Below are 17,257 nucleotides of genomic sequence, written 5' to 3' on the forward strand. Positions count from 1 at the left end.
GGAGAGTGTCCGGTGTTCCTTTGGTGAGTCACGAGATGGGAGATGCCACTTAGACCTTGGACCCTGCGGGACCCTGCACAGCCCGTTGTGGCCAGTCACTTTGGCTTCCTTGAGAAGGTACCGTTAACCCTTCTCCTCCCAACAATAGCATTGCCCTCCATGAGAAATGGAGTGACGGTTGGGAAGAGGTGCCTTCAGAAATGGAAGTTCAATTTTCTCCATTAGAGGAGGACACTATTGGAGTGTGGAGGTTTCTGCCTCTGCACTACAGAATTCCTGTGTTGGAGGAAGATGTCTATGAGTTTTTCAGATGGGCAAAAGCTCATGGGTTTTCATGGACTTGCAGTTCTCGCTGGATTCCAGGGCTTGGCAACCCCTGGATCTTGACTTTTGGAGGAACACATGCGGGCTGAGGAAATTTCTTGGGAGTTCCCGCTCAGTGCATCACTTTCCTCCATTGTGAGGAAGAGAACCTCGTTGGAGAAGCGCCTTACCCCAGGCTGGTGGCCATCAGGCCCCTCGCCACAGCTGGACCAAATTGTCCAGGGACAGTCTCCACTGGTTTTCCCCACCTGCATGGGGCGGGGGGAGCAGCTTTGCGCATGGCTCAGAAACAGCTTTTTTCTGTCTCCCTGGAGCATGCACAGGAAGGACCAAAGCCTTCAGCAGCTGCGCTTTATGGTTCAACAATTCTTTTGAGTGGAGCAGCAGTCATCCCTTCTTCATCACTTTCACCAGAGCTGGAGGGGCTTTTGCCATCTCCATCCCCTCCTTTTTCCCTCAGTGTGGCGTGTGGATCTGCCCCGCCGCTGGATTCCCCCGCCTCTGTGCCCCAGGAGGGTGCAAAGCCGCCCCTGCCCCCGACAAGAGAGCGGCCGGCTCCGCGACGGCAGCCGGCAGCCCTGTGCTGGAGAGCACATCCAGTCCCCCTGCATCGCGGCCAGCAATTGATTTCATGACCTGGGAGCCTGCAGTGCCGGCAGGAACACCTGCCGCAGGCCCTGCCGATTCCGCCGCCTCCGCCACTCCCGGCACCGCTCCCCGCTGTTGCCCTCGGGTTGCCAGCAACGCTCCGGCAGTGGCGAAGGCTCTGCCAGCACCGCCCTCCCTGAACTGGGAAAATCTGCAGTGGCGATTCCTCACACCTGTGTCCGCCGCACTGGCGGCGGCTGCCGCTCTCTCTGAACACCACGCTGCAGGGGAAAAACCCCTGCAACCAGTGGATGCTGCAACCTCCACTCCATGATCTGCCCCTTCAGCGGCTGCTCTCTGACCCCCACCGCGTTCAAGCGGAGGTGCCGCTCCACAGCTGTTTGTCCGTGCCTCCAGACTGACAACTCTGGCACTCAGTGCTTTTCTGGGAACAGCATTTTTCTCTGACCAGTACTTGCTTAGTCGGGGGGTATCCTGATCTGTGGGGTGCCCACCGGGGCTCAGGGCGCCTCACCCCTCCGGCAGGAGGGGCCATTTCTGAGAAAGCTGCCAGCTCGTACTGGAGTTCCAGCACGTGTGCCACAGCAGAGCTCAGTGGTGGATTCACTTCATTCAAGGCACAATAGTCCACAGTCAATCTCCATTCTCTGTCAGACTTTTGTACAGGCCAGATGGGACTGTTGAAGGGTGAGTTGGTTTTGCTGACCACCCCTTGGCTCTCCAGCTCACGGATCATTTTGTGCATGGGGATCACAGCATCTCGATTGGTTCAATACTCCCGGCAGTGCACCATCGAGGTGGCAATTGGTACTTGTTGCTCTTCCACCTTCAGGAGTCCTTCTGCAGATGGGTTTTCTGATATCCAGGCAAGGTGTTCAACTGCTTAATGTTCTCAGCCTCTACAGCAGCTATTCCAAAAGCCCACCTGCGTCCCTTTGGGTCTTTGTGATAGCCCTTCCGGTGGAAGTCTATGCCCAGAATACATGGGGCCTCTGGGCCGGTCACAATAGGATGTTTCTGTCACTCCTTCCCAGTCAGGCTCACCTCATCTTCCAACAGGATCACCTGCTGTGATCCCCCCGTCACCCCAGCAGTGGAAACGGGTTCTGCCCCCACATGGCCTGATGGGATTAGAGTACACCGTGCACCAGTGCTGACAAAAGCCTCTTATTTCTATGGCTCTGGTGTGCCAGGGATCCACACAGCCCAAAAGCCTGCTGTGTTCTGAGTAATTTCTAAAGGGCAGATAGAGATAATTATGGGACCAAACCTGAGATAAATGTTAGGGGAAAGAAAGAAAGAACACTTGGGGGGTAAAATCTCAGGTTATCTGCCTTCCCACCACCTTGTCCCTTGCCCCAGCAGGGGAGCTTTGCCCTCCCTGTCCCCAGCCAGCCCAGCCTGGGCACCTCAGGGCTGTCCCCAGCCTCCTGCTGAGGCCCGGCCTCGAGGGCTTCTGCTGCAGGCCTGGCAGATGCTGTGGGGAAGCGCCAGAGCAGCCGGGTGCCAGGAACAAGGTGACTGCCTGGGGGCTGCTTGTGGCCTCTGACACCCAATTCCTGAGAGCTTCCCAGTGCTCCAGCCCCTCAGGAGCCTTCTGTTGTTCTGCCAATTGACAGAGGCGATTTAAAGGACACCTCACGGGAAATCATGTTCTTATTTTACTGTGAATATTAAGGAACCACAGTGAAAGATGATACATTCAATAAAAATGTGCACTTGGTTTTAGTGAGAAGCAAAAACAAGCAAGGCAGTGCACCTCAATCAGTACTGTAAGAGAGAAAGGAGAGTGATTTAGAAAGATGCATCATCAATTGCCTGAATTGTTTATCATCTTGTAGATCCTCAGTTGCTGGGGTGCCCTGTTTTGCGCCAAGGACCTGGAGAACCATTCCCAGCAATTGGGAAAATCCTAGGTGGTCCATCCACCCATAAATGAGGTCTCCAAATTTGCTCTGAAAGTGGGTCAAGCTTTTATAGGCCAAAAAGAGCAAGTCCAAGTGACTTGATTATATTTTTAGCCCAGAAACACCTGGAGCTGATGGCACACTTCACAACCAGCAGGGGACACAGCTCGGCCAAAGGCCAGACCTCTGCTGTGAGGGTTTCCCCTAAACTGCCCTTCAAACAAACCTCCATTCATGTCTGTTGCGAAAATGTCTTAAAACGATGCATTTCTGCCACATAATTACACAGGGTTATGTGACAGTTTCTAAAGCAGCTGGTTTGGAGTCAAACAGCCAGAATTAAGAGTCCTTGTCATCTATTTGTAGCTACATCACACTTAGGGGGATTTGAAGGAGTTTGGAATGAGTTAGAGACTGGACCTCTGAGTTTTTTAGATGATGCCATTTCTTTTTCTTATCTTTGACACAGACAGGAAGGGTGAGTTTGGATCACATCTCCACTGTATGGCCCACAAGGTCACAAGACTTCTTGTTACAAGACCTTTTAAGCTTTACTTGATCAATAAAACACTGCCAACAAGGATATGTATGTTTTGGACCCAGTCCTTCAACATTTCGTCTTACGGATTCATGCTACATTGTAAGCTTCCTTAGCCAATCATGTTATGGCACACAAACCTACAGCACTGCATTCTCCACTTCTTGTTTACCTTTGTAAATACTTTTATTTTTTCTACATCTTAAAGTCTATAACTTTAAACTTTCCTCCACTGAGCTTCATGTGTCACTGCTATGAACTCTAAATCTACATCCTTGCTTCCAGCACCTAAATTTGGAAGCCTTTTCCAAGGTCTCAGATCAAATCCTCTGTTAAATTCTAAGCTTTGCTTACAAGACCAAAGGTCTGAGAATTCCCTACATTTCGGGTTCCAACAGCACTGATGCAGTGAGTTACAGAGTGCCCAGGACCTGTCTTGTAAGTCAACTCCGTCAGGAACAAGGCGGCTGCCAGGGGGCTGCTCATGGCCTCTGACACCCAATTGCTCAGGGCTTCCCAGTGCCCCAGCCCCTCAGGCTCTCCCCCAGCCCGGCCAAGCTGCCCGGCAGCAGTGCCGCAGCCCCACAGGAGGTCCAGAGGAGCCCCAGCCAGAGGCACCTGGGAGCCCTCAGCAATGCAGCCAGCAGCACACGGCCAGGAGGACAAAGATGGCGCTTCCTGCCTGCCACAGGCCTTGTGGCCATCTCCAGGCACCACTCCAGCAGGGATCCCCGCAGCTCCGGCCCTGCCCACCCGCTCTGGCGGCAGCACAAAGGCTTCAGCAGAACCACCACAGGCCAAGGGGCTTCTGGCCATTGTCCCTGCAGCACTGCACGCCTGGGCAGCTGGCTGAGTGCAAGCACCATTTTCCCCCTTCAGGGACCCCTCAGCTTGCTCTGCTGCTGAGCACAAGCATCTTTTTCACCGTTTCCTCTCTCTTGCCCTGCAGATCCTGGGCAGCAAAGAAAAGCTCCTGGGAGTCTGTGAATTATAACACATTCTATATTTACAGAAATTCAAAAGAGGAAAAAAAAAAAAAAGAAAAATCTTAAAAGATAAAGGAAAATTCCCACTGGCTAGGGTTGCCCCCACCAAGTGTGCCTTGCCCATCAGTTCTCCTCAGAGCTCCGACAATGCAGCCAGCCGAGCCCTGACAGACGAGGCCGACTCTTCCATGCCCTGCGCAGCTGATCTTGCAGCCTCTGGAAGATGGAATAGTGCCCACGCTGAATTGCCCGGAGGACATGCAGTGTTTGGAGTGCCAGCTCTGACACGGCACTGCTCATATCCTCCGTCAGGAGTTCAAGGGCTGCATGAGAGAGGAACAGAGCCACAGTCAGATCCCGGATCTGCACGGAGACGAGGAGAGCCCCCTGCCAGGGCCATCCCAGCCGGCTCTTGCCATGGCCAGGAGGGAGCAGGGACCAAGGGCATCAGCCCAAAGCTGCTGGCCAGGAATGCCCCACATGGCCCTGAAACCTCTGTGCGTTCAGCCCACGGGAGCAGAGCCCTCCACAGCCGGGGCAGGGCTTGCAGGTCTCCCTGCCAGTCCCTGCTGTCAGCCCGCTGCACTCACTCACCGCTGCAGATCATCAGGAGCTCTCCTGGCTGCCCCCTGAGGTGCCGCCCGGCCATCCCTGTGAACGCAGAGCCTGTCAGGGCGGCAGCGGCACAGCTCCCTGCCAGCGGCGCTGCCAGCGCTGCGGCCACACGCCCTGCTGGCCCGGCAGGGCTCAGCCCGGGCCCTTGCCGCACGCTGCCGCCCAAGGGCACGGCTGCCAGAGGGCGGCAGCAGCGGCCGGGCCAGGCGGGGCTCCACGGCGCCGGGCCCGGATGGCGCTGCCGGGGCAGCGGGCGGGGCTGGGGCCGAGCTGCGGCGGGCCGGGAAGGAAGCCCGGCCTCGGGGCTCACCCATGAACCTGATGGCCGCCTCTCGCAGGGGCTCCTGGGGGCTCTCCAGGTAGCGCAGGGCCCGGCGCAGCTGCTCGGCCGCTCGGCTCGCGTCCTCTGCCAGCTGCAGAGAGCGGCAGCAGGGAAGGCTCGGCGCGGGCTCAGCCCCTGTGGCGGGCGCTCCCTGCGCCCAGCCCCGGCCTCCCCTGCCCGCACAGCCCTGAGGCGCGGCCAGCAGCCGCTGGCGCCGGGCTCCGCAGGGGGCAGAGGGCCGGCTGCTGCCCGGGGAGCCGCGGGGCCGCCCCGCAGCCCCGCCGGTTCTTAAGGCCGTCCTTACCAACACCTCGGCAAACGCCAACAGCTTCTCTGCCTCCACCAGCTCTTTGAGATCCCTCCTCTGCAGGAACCCGGCCGCACAATGCAGCGTTTCCCGAGAAGCCTGGAGAGCAGCAGAGACCCAGAGATAGCCCCACAGCCCAGGGCACAGGACTCACATCCCTGTGCCACAGCCTGGAGGAGGCTGCAGCTCGGGATGTGAGCAGGGCAGCCGGCAGCCCAGCCCCCTGCCAGGGGGACACCAGCAGCCCACGAGTCATCACCTCAGCCACACGCTGATTCTCATCGTGGCAGTGGAAGAAGAGTGCAGGAAGGCTCTGGCACACCACTGACTTAAGAGGCTTTTTTCCCTCCTCTGCTAAATCCATCACCTTGAAGAAGAGGTCAAGGGAGAGCAGCTGCACATGGCTGTTGTCCTGAATGAAAGAAAAAAACTCAGCGCCATCTACTCCAGGCCCACCTGAAGAGTACAAAAATCCACAGTGCACAAAGTTTCAGGGCAGCACCCAGTGCCCGAGGCTGGGGATACAAAGCCTTACGTGGTCGAAGAGCAGCAGGAGAGCCTCAGCCAGCTTCGGGGCAGTGGTGCTGGATACCAGCATGTCTTTGCTCTTGAGCAAATTAGTGAACACAGAGAGCGTCATGCCAACCAGCTCTCCGTCTGCATCACCCAGCAGCTCCAGAAGGCTTGGAGACAGAGTGCCCATTCTCCTGGCCTGTGTGGAACACAAGGCTGTGCTGGGAAGCCATGGACGGCTGCAGCACCAGCACCAGCCCGGCACTGCAACCCCACCCTGCTGCTGCAGGGCCCACAGGCCAAAGGCCTGCCCCAAAGCACTGGGGCAGGTGAGGCAGGAGAGCTGGGAGCAGCTGCCTCAGCTGCTGAAGCCCTGCCAGCCCATGGGGCTGCTTTCCCCAGCGCAGCTTCAGCCGCTGCCCCTTCTCACCATCGAGTGATCCTTGCTGAGCACCACGAGGCCTCTGAGCGCCAGGCGACGCCTCTCCCTGCACTCGTTCCTCAGGTGCCTTGACATGATCTCCAGGATGATGTCAGCACATTCCCTCAAGTCCAGGCACTTGAGGACCTGAAAGGCACAGGGCAGTGACAGGGCACCCGGCCAGCAGCAGCCCAGAACCGCACAGGGCTGGGCCCAGGCAGCAGCACAGGGCACGGGCACCGTCCCAGGCAGCTGCGGCTACAAGAGGACAGAGAGCTGGGAGGCAGCTCAGCCAGGCAGCGCTGGCCTTCAGGCTCACCTCCACAAGGAACGCCAGGCCGGGCAGATCCCAGTGTGGCTCCTCCCTGCTGAGCAGCCCAAGCAGGCGCAGAGCAATCCCAGAACACAAGGAGAGGGAGACACGGCGCATCTCTCTGGAAGGGGAAAAAAGACACCAAGAGCCTGAGGTGGGGGGACCAAACCTTGCCCAGGACTGACTCACAGAGGTCTGGTCTTTGCCCAGCATCCCTGGAGAGGATGTGAGCGCTGTGGGAGGTGGCCCCTTCTGGGCACCCTCCTCTCCCAGCCTTTTCCAGTCTCCTTGGCCGTCCCTCGGTGACAAGGCCCTCTGGCCCATGACCACAGGGACTGTGTGGGGCACCCGGGCACAGGGCACAAATGCTGGGGGCAGTGTGGAGGAGAAGGGGGTCTCACCTGGCCAGCAGACCCACGGCATAGTGCTGGGTGTGAGCACACAGCAGCGTGTCCCAGCCACACTTACGCTCCATAGCCATCACCTCCTGGTCACACTCCAGTCGACAGAGCAGAGCCTTCATGGCCTGCACTGCAAACCTGTGTGCAGAGCAAAGCCCAGGTCACACTGGGAGCACTGGCACTGGCCACACGGGCAGGGGAAGGGCAGGAGGACTGGGACCTGCTGGGCTTGCTGGGAAGGCGGTGTTCCTCCTGGCACGCTCTCCAGAAGTTTTCAACTTCCTCTGGTGGCATCTGCTGCTGTGTGGTGATGACAACATGGAAGAGCAGAGCCACAAACAGGCGGGAGGAATGAAGGATCATGGCCTCATGGCATTTAGGCACAATGACCCAGATCACCAGAGTTGCCTGCAGAAGAAGCAGCCCAAGACAGCGCTCAGTGCCCTGGTGTCCATGGGGCAGGGCCCAAGGGCAGATGCAGGGGGAGCAGTGGGCCTAGTGCCCCCTGAGTCTGCCCCTAGACCAAGTTTCATCCCAGCGACTGAGGCAGGGAGAGGATGGAGAGCTGCTGGAGAGGCAACCAGGTGGCAAGCAAAGGCCAGTTCCAGAAACTCACAGCCAGGGCAAAAACGTCCTTGTTGTCCCCATCGGAGGTGCAGGTGCTGTGCACAGGCCAATCCTCCATCACACAGAGCAGTGTTGCCAGCACCTTCTCCATTGTTGGTTGTGATGAGCCTATGGCTCTCCACATCATTGCAGCAGCTCTGTGGGATCAGGGCTCTGTGTCAGGGGAATCTCAGTCACAGTACCATGCCCTGTGCAGCTGTGGGGGCACAGGTGACTGAGCCCCGGTGCCCTGAGGGGCAGGGAGGGAGCATTGGCAGCAGGCTGGGCAAAGAGAGGGGCCTGAGGGTCCTGGAGCTCTCTGCCTGTCTGGCAGAGCCCATTGGACAGGCTGTGATGGGCCACGGGCCCTAAAGGCTGGTGAGCCCTGAGCTCTCAAGGCACGTGGGCCCCGTACCTGTCACACGTTGGGGCACAGTGCAGGAGGGTCAGCGCCACGTCTGCAGGGTGTTCCTCAGCCAGTCTCACAATGTCACTGTGCAGCCTGGCATCCACAGTGACTTGGGACATGAGATTCTGGTGGATGTTCTTCACCATGGCTGGCACCTGGAGGAGGCATGGGGAAGACCTGAAGCGCTGTCTATGGGAGCAACTTCCCCAGTTTCCCCCCAAGAAGTGCCTCCTTTCCCGTCACAATCTACTGGCCTCAAAGGCTGAGGGGGCCCAGTGACCGAGGCTTGAGGGGACACACGGCCCTGGGAGGCCTCCAGTCCTGGCCCCAGGCTGCTTACCTGCTGCTGATAAGGAACAGCACTCTCCAGGAAAAAATCCACAGTGGAAGCACAAATCTCAGGGGGAGTGGGCATGGCTCCAGTATTTTTCAAGGCCTCAATCTCTTCATTGTCAGTGTTTTTTATGACTCCATCCTCAGTCACTGATGTGGGAAGAGCCTGTGGCCAGGTTTCAGTCCCTGAGGTGTCCAAGTCTTGCAAGAGCCCAGCTGAATCTGGGCTGACATCAGGCTCTGCTTGGAGCTGGGTCAGCCCCGAGTCAGGCTCAGCTGGGCCCTCAGCTGCTGTGGTGTTGGTCTTTCTACGCCGAATGTGCGGGAATTTTCGGAACATCTGCCAAAGAATAAAGGACAGGGAAGCCAGGAATGCTCCAAGTGTAGTGCTTGGCTGAGCAGGGACAGCAGGCCCAGCCCAGGTGGGCATGGCTGCAGGTACCTGCGCTGTTCTGCGGAAGTGGCCACGGCTGGATTGCTGCTCTTGTGTGCGCTCCACGACTGCATCTGGCAAAGAGCGAGCACAGCCAGAGCTGAGGGGCTGCGGGAGAGGCCGGAGAACACAGCCCAGCCCTGCGCTCCCCAGGCAGGGACAGCCCCGGGATGCCCCAGGGGGATGGAGCACGGCCACTGCGGGGTGTCTGCCTGGGCCCTCTTCCATCCTGTCCATGGGCATGTCCCCAGGGAATGGGATGGGATGGGATGGGATGCGATGGGATGGGATGGGATGGGATGGGATGGGATGGGATGGGATGGGATGGGATGGGATGGGATGGGATGGGACGGAATGGGGCCAGGCTGGCTGCAGGCTCCAGTCCTACGGCCCAGCTCTGCCACTCACTGTCCTGCAGTGTCTGGATCTGCTCTGGCTCTTCAAGTTGCTCTCCTGAAGCAGCTCCAGGACCTTTCTTATTTTTCCCCCGGAAGCATTTGAACAGGCTGAAAAATCTGCCTGCCATTCCACCTTCCAGCCTTGAAGGCACCTTCTGGAGAGATGCCTCAGGATATTGCCAAGTCAGCAATTTCAGTTGTGCCTTGAAGATTTCTGAGACAGAGAGGTCTCAGGGTAGCTGCAGGACAGCAAGTCCTGCACTCTAGTCTTGGGCACTCCTGCTACAATGACAGGAGATTCCTGGTAAATGACTCAGGTCAGCAAGTCCCACAGTCTGGCCTCGAGGTCAGCTGCAGGAACAACACCTCAGAACAGCTCCAGGTCAGACAGGAACGAGTGCGCTGTGTGGGGGCTCCTCACAGCACCGCTCTGTCCCGTCCTGTCCCGTCGCCTGCGCCGAGCGCTGTGGAGTGTTCTTGTCACCACCAGCTCCTATGTCACCACGTGTCACAAAGGACACACTCCTCCATTCCATGCCACGGTGACTGTGCTGCAGCGTGTCACAAAGGGCCCTTGCACACACTGCCACCTGCCCTGGGGCCGCCCCCAGCCCACCCAAAGTGGCCCCGGTTGGCAGGAATCCCTGGCCCCAAGTGTCTAAGGCAGCCCGACAGGATCTTTAGGAAGGGCTCAGCCCATCAGCAAACGCTGCCCTGCTCTGCGGGCTCAGGGCAGCAGAAGGAGCCCCCAGGGCTGCCGAGGCAGCCGCGCTGGCAAGGGCACGGGGCCTTCCACGGAAGCTGGCACGGCCTCCTTGGGACACGTCCCGGCTGCTGGCCATCCTAAAGCCGCGGCTGTGACAGGCACAGGGAACGTGTGGGCCAGGGCACCAATGCTGCTCTGAGCCCTGGGGCCCGGGCAGCGCTGCCATCAGCAGGTGTGGCAGAGTGCCCGCCCAAGCAGAGCTGCCACCCCCCGAGCCCTGGCAGCACTGCTGCCCCTCTCCTGCCCCAGAGACCTGTGCCCCGGGGGGCTTGTGTGCCACAGGGAGCCAAAGCCCACGTGCACTGGGGGCTGTGCTCCTCCCTGCAGGGGCTGTTGGCAGGAGCACCTGGAGCACTGCTGCACCACTTGGTGTCTGTGAGAAGGCAGAGGCTGTTAGTCAGTCCGGAAATGATTTGCTCATGGAAGGGATTGGCAGTAGCACCACAACACCATCAGCTGCTGAATTTCCCTGGACAATTGGATTGTTCAGGGGCACTGTAGTGTTTCATTGTGATCTTCTGTCAGTTCTTCTGGGAAAAACACTAGCCCAGTCTGTGATGTTCAGTGCTCCATTTGCTGTGTGTCTGTCTATGTCTTAGCTGATGCAAAGCAAATATTTCCTCCAGATCCAAAGAGCTGTGCCTGAAAATTCACAGAGCTACATCCATTTCTGATTTTTTTAAAAAGTTTTCCAGAGCCCGCTGATAATTTTCAAGGTTTTCAGAGAACCACAGAATAATGAGGTTGGAAGACATGTCTAGGATCATCAAGTCCAACCTATGCCCCAACAGCTCAATTAGACTATAGCACCAAATGCCATATTCCACCATTTTTAAAACACATCCAAAGATACTGATTCCACCACCTCCCTGGGAAGAACATTCCAGTACTTTATTATTCTTTTGGTTAACTTTTTTGTCCTAATATCGAACCTGTACCTTCCCTGACGTATCTTGAGACTGTGTCCTCTTGTTCTGTCAGTCGCTGCCCGGTGGAAGAGACTGACCCCCACCTGTCTACAACCTCCCTTCAGGAAGTTGTAGAGAGCAATAAGGTCACCTCTAAGCCTCCGTTTCTCCAGGCTAAACAACCCCAGTTCCTTCAAACATTCCTCATAGGGCTTGTGTTCCAAGCCCCTCACCAGCCTTGTTGCCCTCCTCTGGACGTGCTCAAGCATCTCAACATCCTTCCTAAACTGAGGGGCCCAGAACTGGACACAGTACTCAAGGTGCGGCCTCACCAGGGCCGAGTACAGGGCAAGAATGACCTCCCTGCTCCTGCTGGCCACACAATTCCTACTGCAGGCCGGGATGCCATTGGCCTTCTTGGCCACCAAGGCACATTGCTGGCTCATATTCAACCAGCTGTCAACCAGCACCCCCAGGTCCCTTTCTGCCTGAACACTGTCCAGCCACACTGTCGCCAGCTTGTAACATTGTAGAGGATTTTTGTGGCCAAAACGTAGAACTCGGCACTTAGACTTATTAAACTTCATGCTGCTGGACTCTGCCCATCCATCCAACTGATCCAAGTCTCTCTGCAGAGCCCTCCTTCCTTCCAGGAGATCAACACAAGCTCCCAGCTTAGTGTCAGCTGCAAATTTACTAATGAAGGACTCGATGCCCTCATCCATGTCGTCTATAAAAATATGAAATAGGACTGGTCCCAGCACAGAGCCCTGAGGGACAGCACTGGTGACTGGCCGCCAGCTGGATGCAGCACCGTTCACCATCACTCTCTGGCCCGGCCATCCAGCCAGTTCCTAACCCAGCCAAGAGTGCTCCTGTCCAAGCCATGGGCTGCCAGCTTCTCCAGGAGTATGCTGTGGGGGACAGTATCAAAGGCCTTGCTGAAGTCTAAATAGACCACATGCACAGCCTTTCCTGCGTCCACCAGGCGGGTCAGCTGGTCACAGAAGGAGACCAGGCTGGTCACACATGGCCTACCCTTCGTAACCCCTGATGACTGGCTCTGATACCCTGGCCATGCTGTAAGTGCTGTGTGATAGCACTCAGTGTGAATTGTTCCATCTTACCTGGTACTGAGGTCAGGCTAACTGGCCTGTAATTGCCAGGATCCTCCTTACCACCTTTTTTGTAAACAGGTGTCACATTGGCCAGTTTCCAATCATCTGGAACCTCACCAGTGAGCCACGACTCCTGGTAAATGATGGAGAGCGGCTTGGCAACCTCATCTGCCAGCTCCCTCATCACCCTAGGGTGAATCCCATCTGGTCCCATTGATTTTTAAATATCCAAGTGTCCCAGCAGCTCTCTGACTGCCTCCTCTTGGATAATAAGAGGACCATTCTGATCCCTGGCACCACCTACCAACCCTTGAGGACAGTTGTCATGAGGATAAGCTGTCTTACCACTAAAGACTGAGGTGAAGAAAACATTAAGCACTTCCGCCTTTTCCGCATCTTTAGTAACTAGTTTGCCTGCTCCATCCAATAAGGAACCGAGGTTGGTTATACCCTTCCTTTTACCATTAATATATTTGTAAAAACTTTTTTTATTATTTTTAACAGAAGTTGCCAAGTTGAGTTCAAACTGAGCTTTGGCCTCCCTAATTTTTTTTCTACATGCCCTGGCAGCACCCTTAAATAATTCCTCAGAAATCACTCCCTCCTTAAAAAGATGATACATCTTTTTCTTATTTCTAAGTTCCTTCAAAACCTCATTACTCATCCAGACTGGACGTTTGCCTCGTCTACTCATCTTTTGGCACACAGGGACAGTCTGTTCTTGTGCCCTCAAGATCTCTGCTTTGAAGCACACCCATCTCTCCTGGACTCCTTTGTTTTTAAAGGCTGTTTCCCAAGGAATTCTCTGGACAAGTCTTTTAAATAGGCCAAAATCTGCCCTCCGGAAGTCCAGTGTAGAGATCTTATTGATATTCCTCCTTATTTCACCAATTATTGAGAATTCTATAGTTTCATGATCACTATGCCCCAAGCGGCCTACAACCTCCACATCACCTACCAGTCCATCTCTATTTGTAAACAATAGGTCTAACATAGCCCCTCCCCTGGTGGGTTTGCCCACCAGTTGTGACAAAAAGTTATCCTCCACACATTCTAAAAACCTTCTAGATTGCTGGTTTTTTGCTGTATTGAGTTGCCAGCAGATGTCTGGTAGGTTGAAGTCACCTACAAGAACAAGGGCTGATGATCCTGAGATTTTGTTCAGTTGTTTATAGAATAAGTTGTCCACCTCTTCATCCTGGTTGGGTGGACAATAGCAGACTCCCAGTAGGATGTCAGCCTTGTTGGCCTTCCTCTTAATTTTTACCCATAGGGACTCAACTTCATCATCATTAGTCTCAATACCTGTGACATCCAAAACCTCCCTAATATAAAGGGCCACCCCTCCACCTCTTCTCCCTTTTCTGTCTTTTCTGAAGAGCTTGTAGCCATCCAGTGCAGTGCTCCAACTATGTGAGTCATCCCACCACGTTTCTGTGATGGCAACTACATCATAGTCCTGCTGATGCACCATGGCCTCCAGCTCTTCTTGTTTGTTACCCATGCTGCGTGCATTGGTATACATGCATCTCAGCTGGGCTGCTGATTTCTCCCCTAACACAGTCTTACCACCCCTGGGCCTGCTTCCAAACAGCCCAGCTGCATCCCCTTCCCCCTTCAAACCTAGTTTAAAGCCCTCTCAATAAGGTCTGCCAGTTCATGAGCTAAAAACCTCCTACCCTTAACAGAGAGATGTACCCCATCTGATTCCAATAGAGCAGGTGCCATAAAGGTTGCTCCATGATCAAAGAATCCAAAATTTTGCCGATAACACCAACCCTTGAGGCATTTGTTAATGATATGAGTTTTCCTATTCCTTTCATTATTTTTCTCTGCCACCAAAGGGACTGAGCAGAACACTACCTGTGCACCTGTCCTATCAACCACTTGACCCAGTGCCCTAAACTCCCTTTTAATCACCTTGACACTCCTCTTTTCAATCTCATCACTGCCAGCTTGGAGTATCAGCAGTGGGTAATAATCAGAGGACTGAATCAGCCTAGGAAGTTTCTCAGTGATGTTTCATACCTGGGCCCCAGGGAGGCAGCAGACCTCCCTGTGGGATGGGTCAGGTCGACATACGGGGCCCTCTGTCCCCCTCAGAAGGGAATCACCCATCACGATTACCCTTCTTTTTTTCTTGACATTAGAGGTGGTAATCCTCTTTTTAGGCAAGTCATAATTGGGAGGCTCACTGGGTAGATGATTTTCCTCTAAATCATCTCTCTGGCTGTCTAGATCCAGTGCCTCATACCTATTCTGAAGTGGCACCTGGCTAGGGGATGGGGGGCAGGAGGGGTTTTTTGTTATTACCACCCCGAGCAGGGACCCATTTCCACTCCCCTTCATCTACCAGGTGCCCCTCTATTGCCTGAGAGTGAAAGACACACGAGCCCTCTGACTCCTGGTGGGCCTCCCTTAAAGACGTAAGGGCTGAACTCCACCAGTCTATTTCCTTTTCACTATCCCTGATACTCCTTAACCTTTCAACTTCTTCCCTAAGCTCAGCCACTAGCGAAAGGAGGTCATTCACTTGTTCACACCTCAGGCAGGCCTTCTCCATAACATCCCCTGAAGCCACTGATAAGCTCAAACACTCCGGGCAGGAATGGGTCTGTACGGACACATCCTTTTTGGAGGGCTCTACTTGGTCATATACACTTGTACCAACCACGGATTTTGACCGGGTTAAAACCATTGCTTAGGAGAAAGCCCAAGATCAATCAACCAATAAAACAATACTTCACCAAACTAGCTGGAACCTGCAGCCCTGCCTGCTTGCCCTGCCTGCGCGAACTGCTGTGACCCTGTTTGCCTGCTCCTGTTCACTGCACTCCGGGTCGCCGCGCTCCCCAGAGGTCTCTTACAATGGGTCACTCCGGAACAAGGAAGCTCCACCTCCTGCTCCTGAGTGGCTCACAAAGCAATTAAGGTCATTAAAGTCCTTGTGCTGTGTCTGTGCTGCTGAGCTGGGCTGGGCTCCTGGCACAGAGGCAGCTCCTGGTAAGCAAGAAGAGCTTCAAAAGCACATTTCTCTTGATGAGCAGCTCTTCTGCCAGCCCAGCAGGGCTGGGGCACTGCCTGCAGCCAGCCCGGGCACAGCCCAGAGGCACAGAGAGCTTCAATCAGTCAGAGCTGGGAAGGTGCTGAGAAGTGCTTGGGGCAGAATCACTGCCAGCCCTTGGCACAGGAACCTCTGGCTGCAGGACAATGCAGCTGCAGCTCCTGGAGCCATCTCCTAAAGCTGGAACATCCCAATGCCTGCAGACTCTATGAGTACATTCTCTGATTGTCTCTTGTGCAGAGCAGCCAGGGGTGCCCAGGGCTGTCCTGCAGAGCAGGCTCCTGCAGCCCAGGGCGCTGTGCTGGGGCAGGGACTCTGCTGCCTGCCAGGGACAGCTCTCAGCTGGCCCTGGCAGCTGCTCCCAGCACTGGGGGACAAGATCTGGGGGGAAGGAGACAGCTGGTAAGGCTTGGAAGTGTTCTCCTTGTGTGGTGAGGATGCTGCATTGGTCAGGATTGCTCCCAGCATAACATTTAACTGCCGAACATCTACAAGTAGATTATACAGCTAACACAGCTAGTCAGGGGCTGGATAAAAGGGAAAATCCTGCTTTTTAAATCTACTGCTGTTGGTTGCCTGGATTGGAAATTCCATATAGATGTTAATCTCAGTTCAGGTGAAGAAAAATAAAAACAATTTTCTCAAATCTGAACAAACCAGGCAGTGACAGCAATCACCACAGTTCACTTTAAAGGCAGCATCAGTGTCGATTTTCCAGCCTGCTCAGGGTTGCTCTGATGTTGCCATCAGAGCCTGCAGAGCCAGAGCTGCCCCTGGGTGCAGCGGCAGCGGCTGGCCTCTGGGTCTCTGACTCTTCTGGCTAGCTGCAGCCAGCACCGCCGGCAGCACAGAGGGGGAAGGGCACCCTCCCGCTGGGAGACTTCCTGGGGAGAGTGCTTAAGGCAAAATGCCTTCAGAAGAGCGAGAATCCCCGGAGCTATTTGAAGAGGAGCTGGGCTGCGACCCACAGGAGAAAGACCGGACCGCGCCGACAGGGAGAACGGGAGGGTTTATTGAAAGTGCGTCGGGCGCGGACAAAAATGCATGCCCGGCAGGGCCTTATAAACAGAATACACTGACCAATCTAAATTTTTGAGAGGAGGGAATAACGCGTAACAAACATCTCGGATCTCCAGTGGGAATAAACTGAGGGTTGAACCCTGACCTCTGGTCCAATCACTCAGTGTCCAAGACAGAAGGTTCTGGATGGAAGGGCATGGACACTGAATAACAGACAGGCAGCCAGGGAGGGATTAGGAGAGATAACTCGTAGGGAAAGGGAGTGGAAAAAGTGCAACTGACGGGACAATCAAGAAAAGGGAGAGAAAGAGAGAGCCCGGGCAGAACCATAAACAGGAATGGGGGGTACAGGAATAAACCAACTTAAAACTAATGCACCCCTACACCTGGGCAGTGCCAGAGCTGGGAGGGGTCTGCCGGGCAGAGCTGAGCCCCCAGGGCTGGGCTGGGCTCTGGCAGCACTGGCAGGGCCCAGCCCTGGGCACAGGGAAGCAGCTGCTGGCAGGGACAGCTCCAGGCAGCAGAGCCCTGGGCAGGCAGTGAGAGGAAAGTGTCCCCAGCCCGTGCTGGGATATTTAAAATCCTCTCCTAATGCAACTATTCTATGATTAATTTTTATACAGATCCCCATGCCAAGGCACCACAAATGTCCAAAAGCAGCTCCATCAGCCACTTCCTGCTGCTGGCATTGGCAGACACGCGGCAGCTGCAGCTCCTGCACTTCTGCCTCTTGCTGGGCATCTCCCTGGCTGCCCTCCTGGGCAACGGCCTCACCATCAGCGCCGTAGCCTGCGGCCACCACCTGCACACGCCCATGTTCTTCTTCCTGCTCAACCTGGCCCTCAGCGACCTGGGCTCCATCTGCACCACTGTCCCCAAAGCCATGCACAATTCCCTCTGGGACACCACCACCATCTCCTACACAGGATGTGCTGCACAGCTCTTT

At 55.5% G+C, this 17,257-nt stretch overlaps 3 long non-coding RNA genes across 4 annotated transcripts in view; 2 read left to right on the forward strand and 1 right to left on the reverse strand.

Annotated features, from left to right (window-relative positions):
* Positions 1–17,257, forward strand: part of LOC135287650 (uncharacterized) — a 134,613-nt gene that overhangs the window by 106,024 nt on the left and 11,332 nt on the right. The gene's annotated exons all lie outside the window — the stretch shown is intronic.
* Positions 7,485–8,406, reverse strand: LOC135287679 (uncharacterized). The gene is made up of 3 exons (XR_010351241.1): positions 8,278–8,406; positions 7,873–8,020; positions 7,485–7,664 (listed from the first exon to the last, which is right to left on the reverse strand). It is a non-coding gene; the product is annotated as an uncharacterized LOC135287679 (long non-coding RNA).
* On the forward strand, positions 12,077–13,364 carry LOC135287672 (uncharacterized). Its single transcript, XR_010351233.1, has 2 exons — positions 12,077–12,191; positions 12,306–13,364. It is a non-coding gene; the product is annotated as an uncharacterized LOC135287672 (long non-coding RNA).

The sequence above is a fragment of the Passer domesticus genome, chromosome 30 (assembly GCF_036417665.1).
Source record: "Passer domesticus isolate bPasDom1 chromosome 30, bPasDom1.hap1, whole genome shotgun sequence".
In the NCBI taxonomy this organism is placed as follows: Eukaryota; Metazoa; Chordata; class Aves; order Passeriformes; family Passeridae; genus Passer; species Passer domesticus.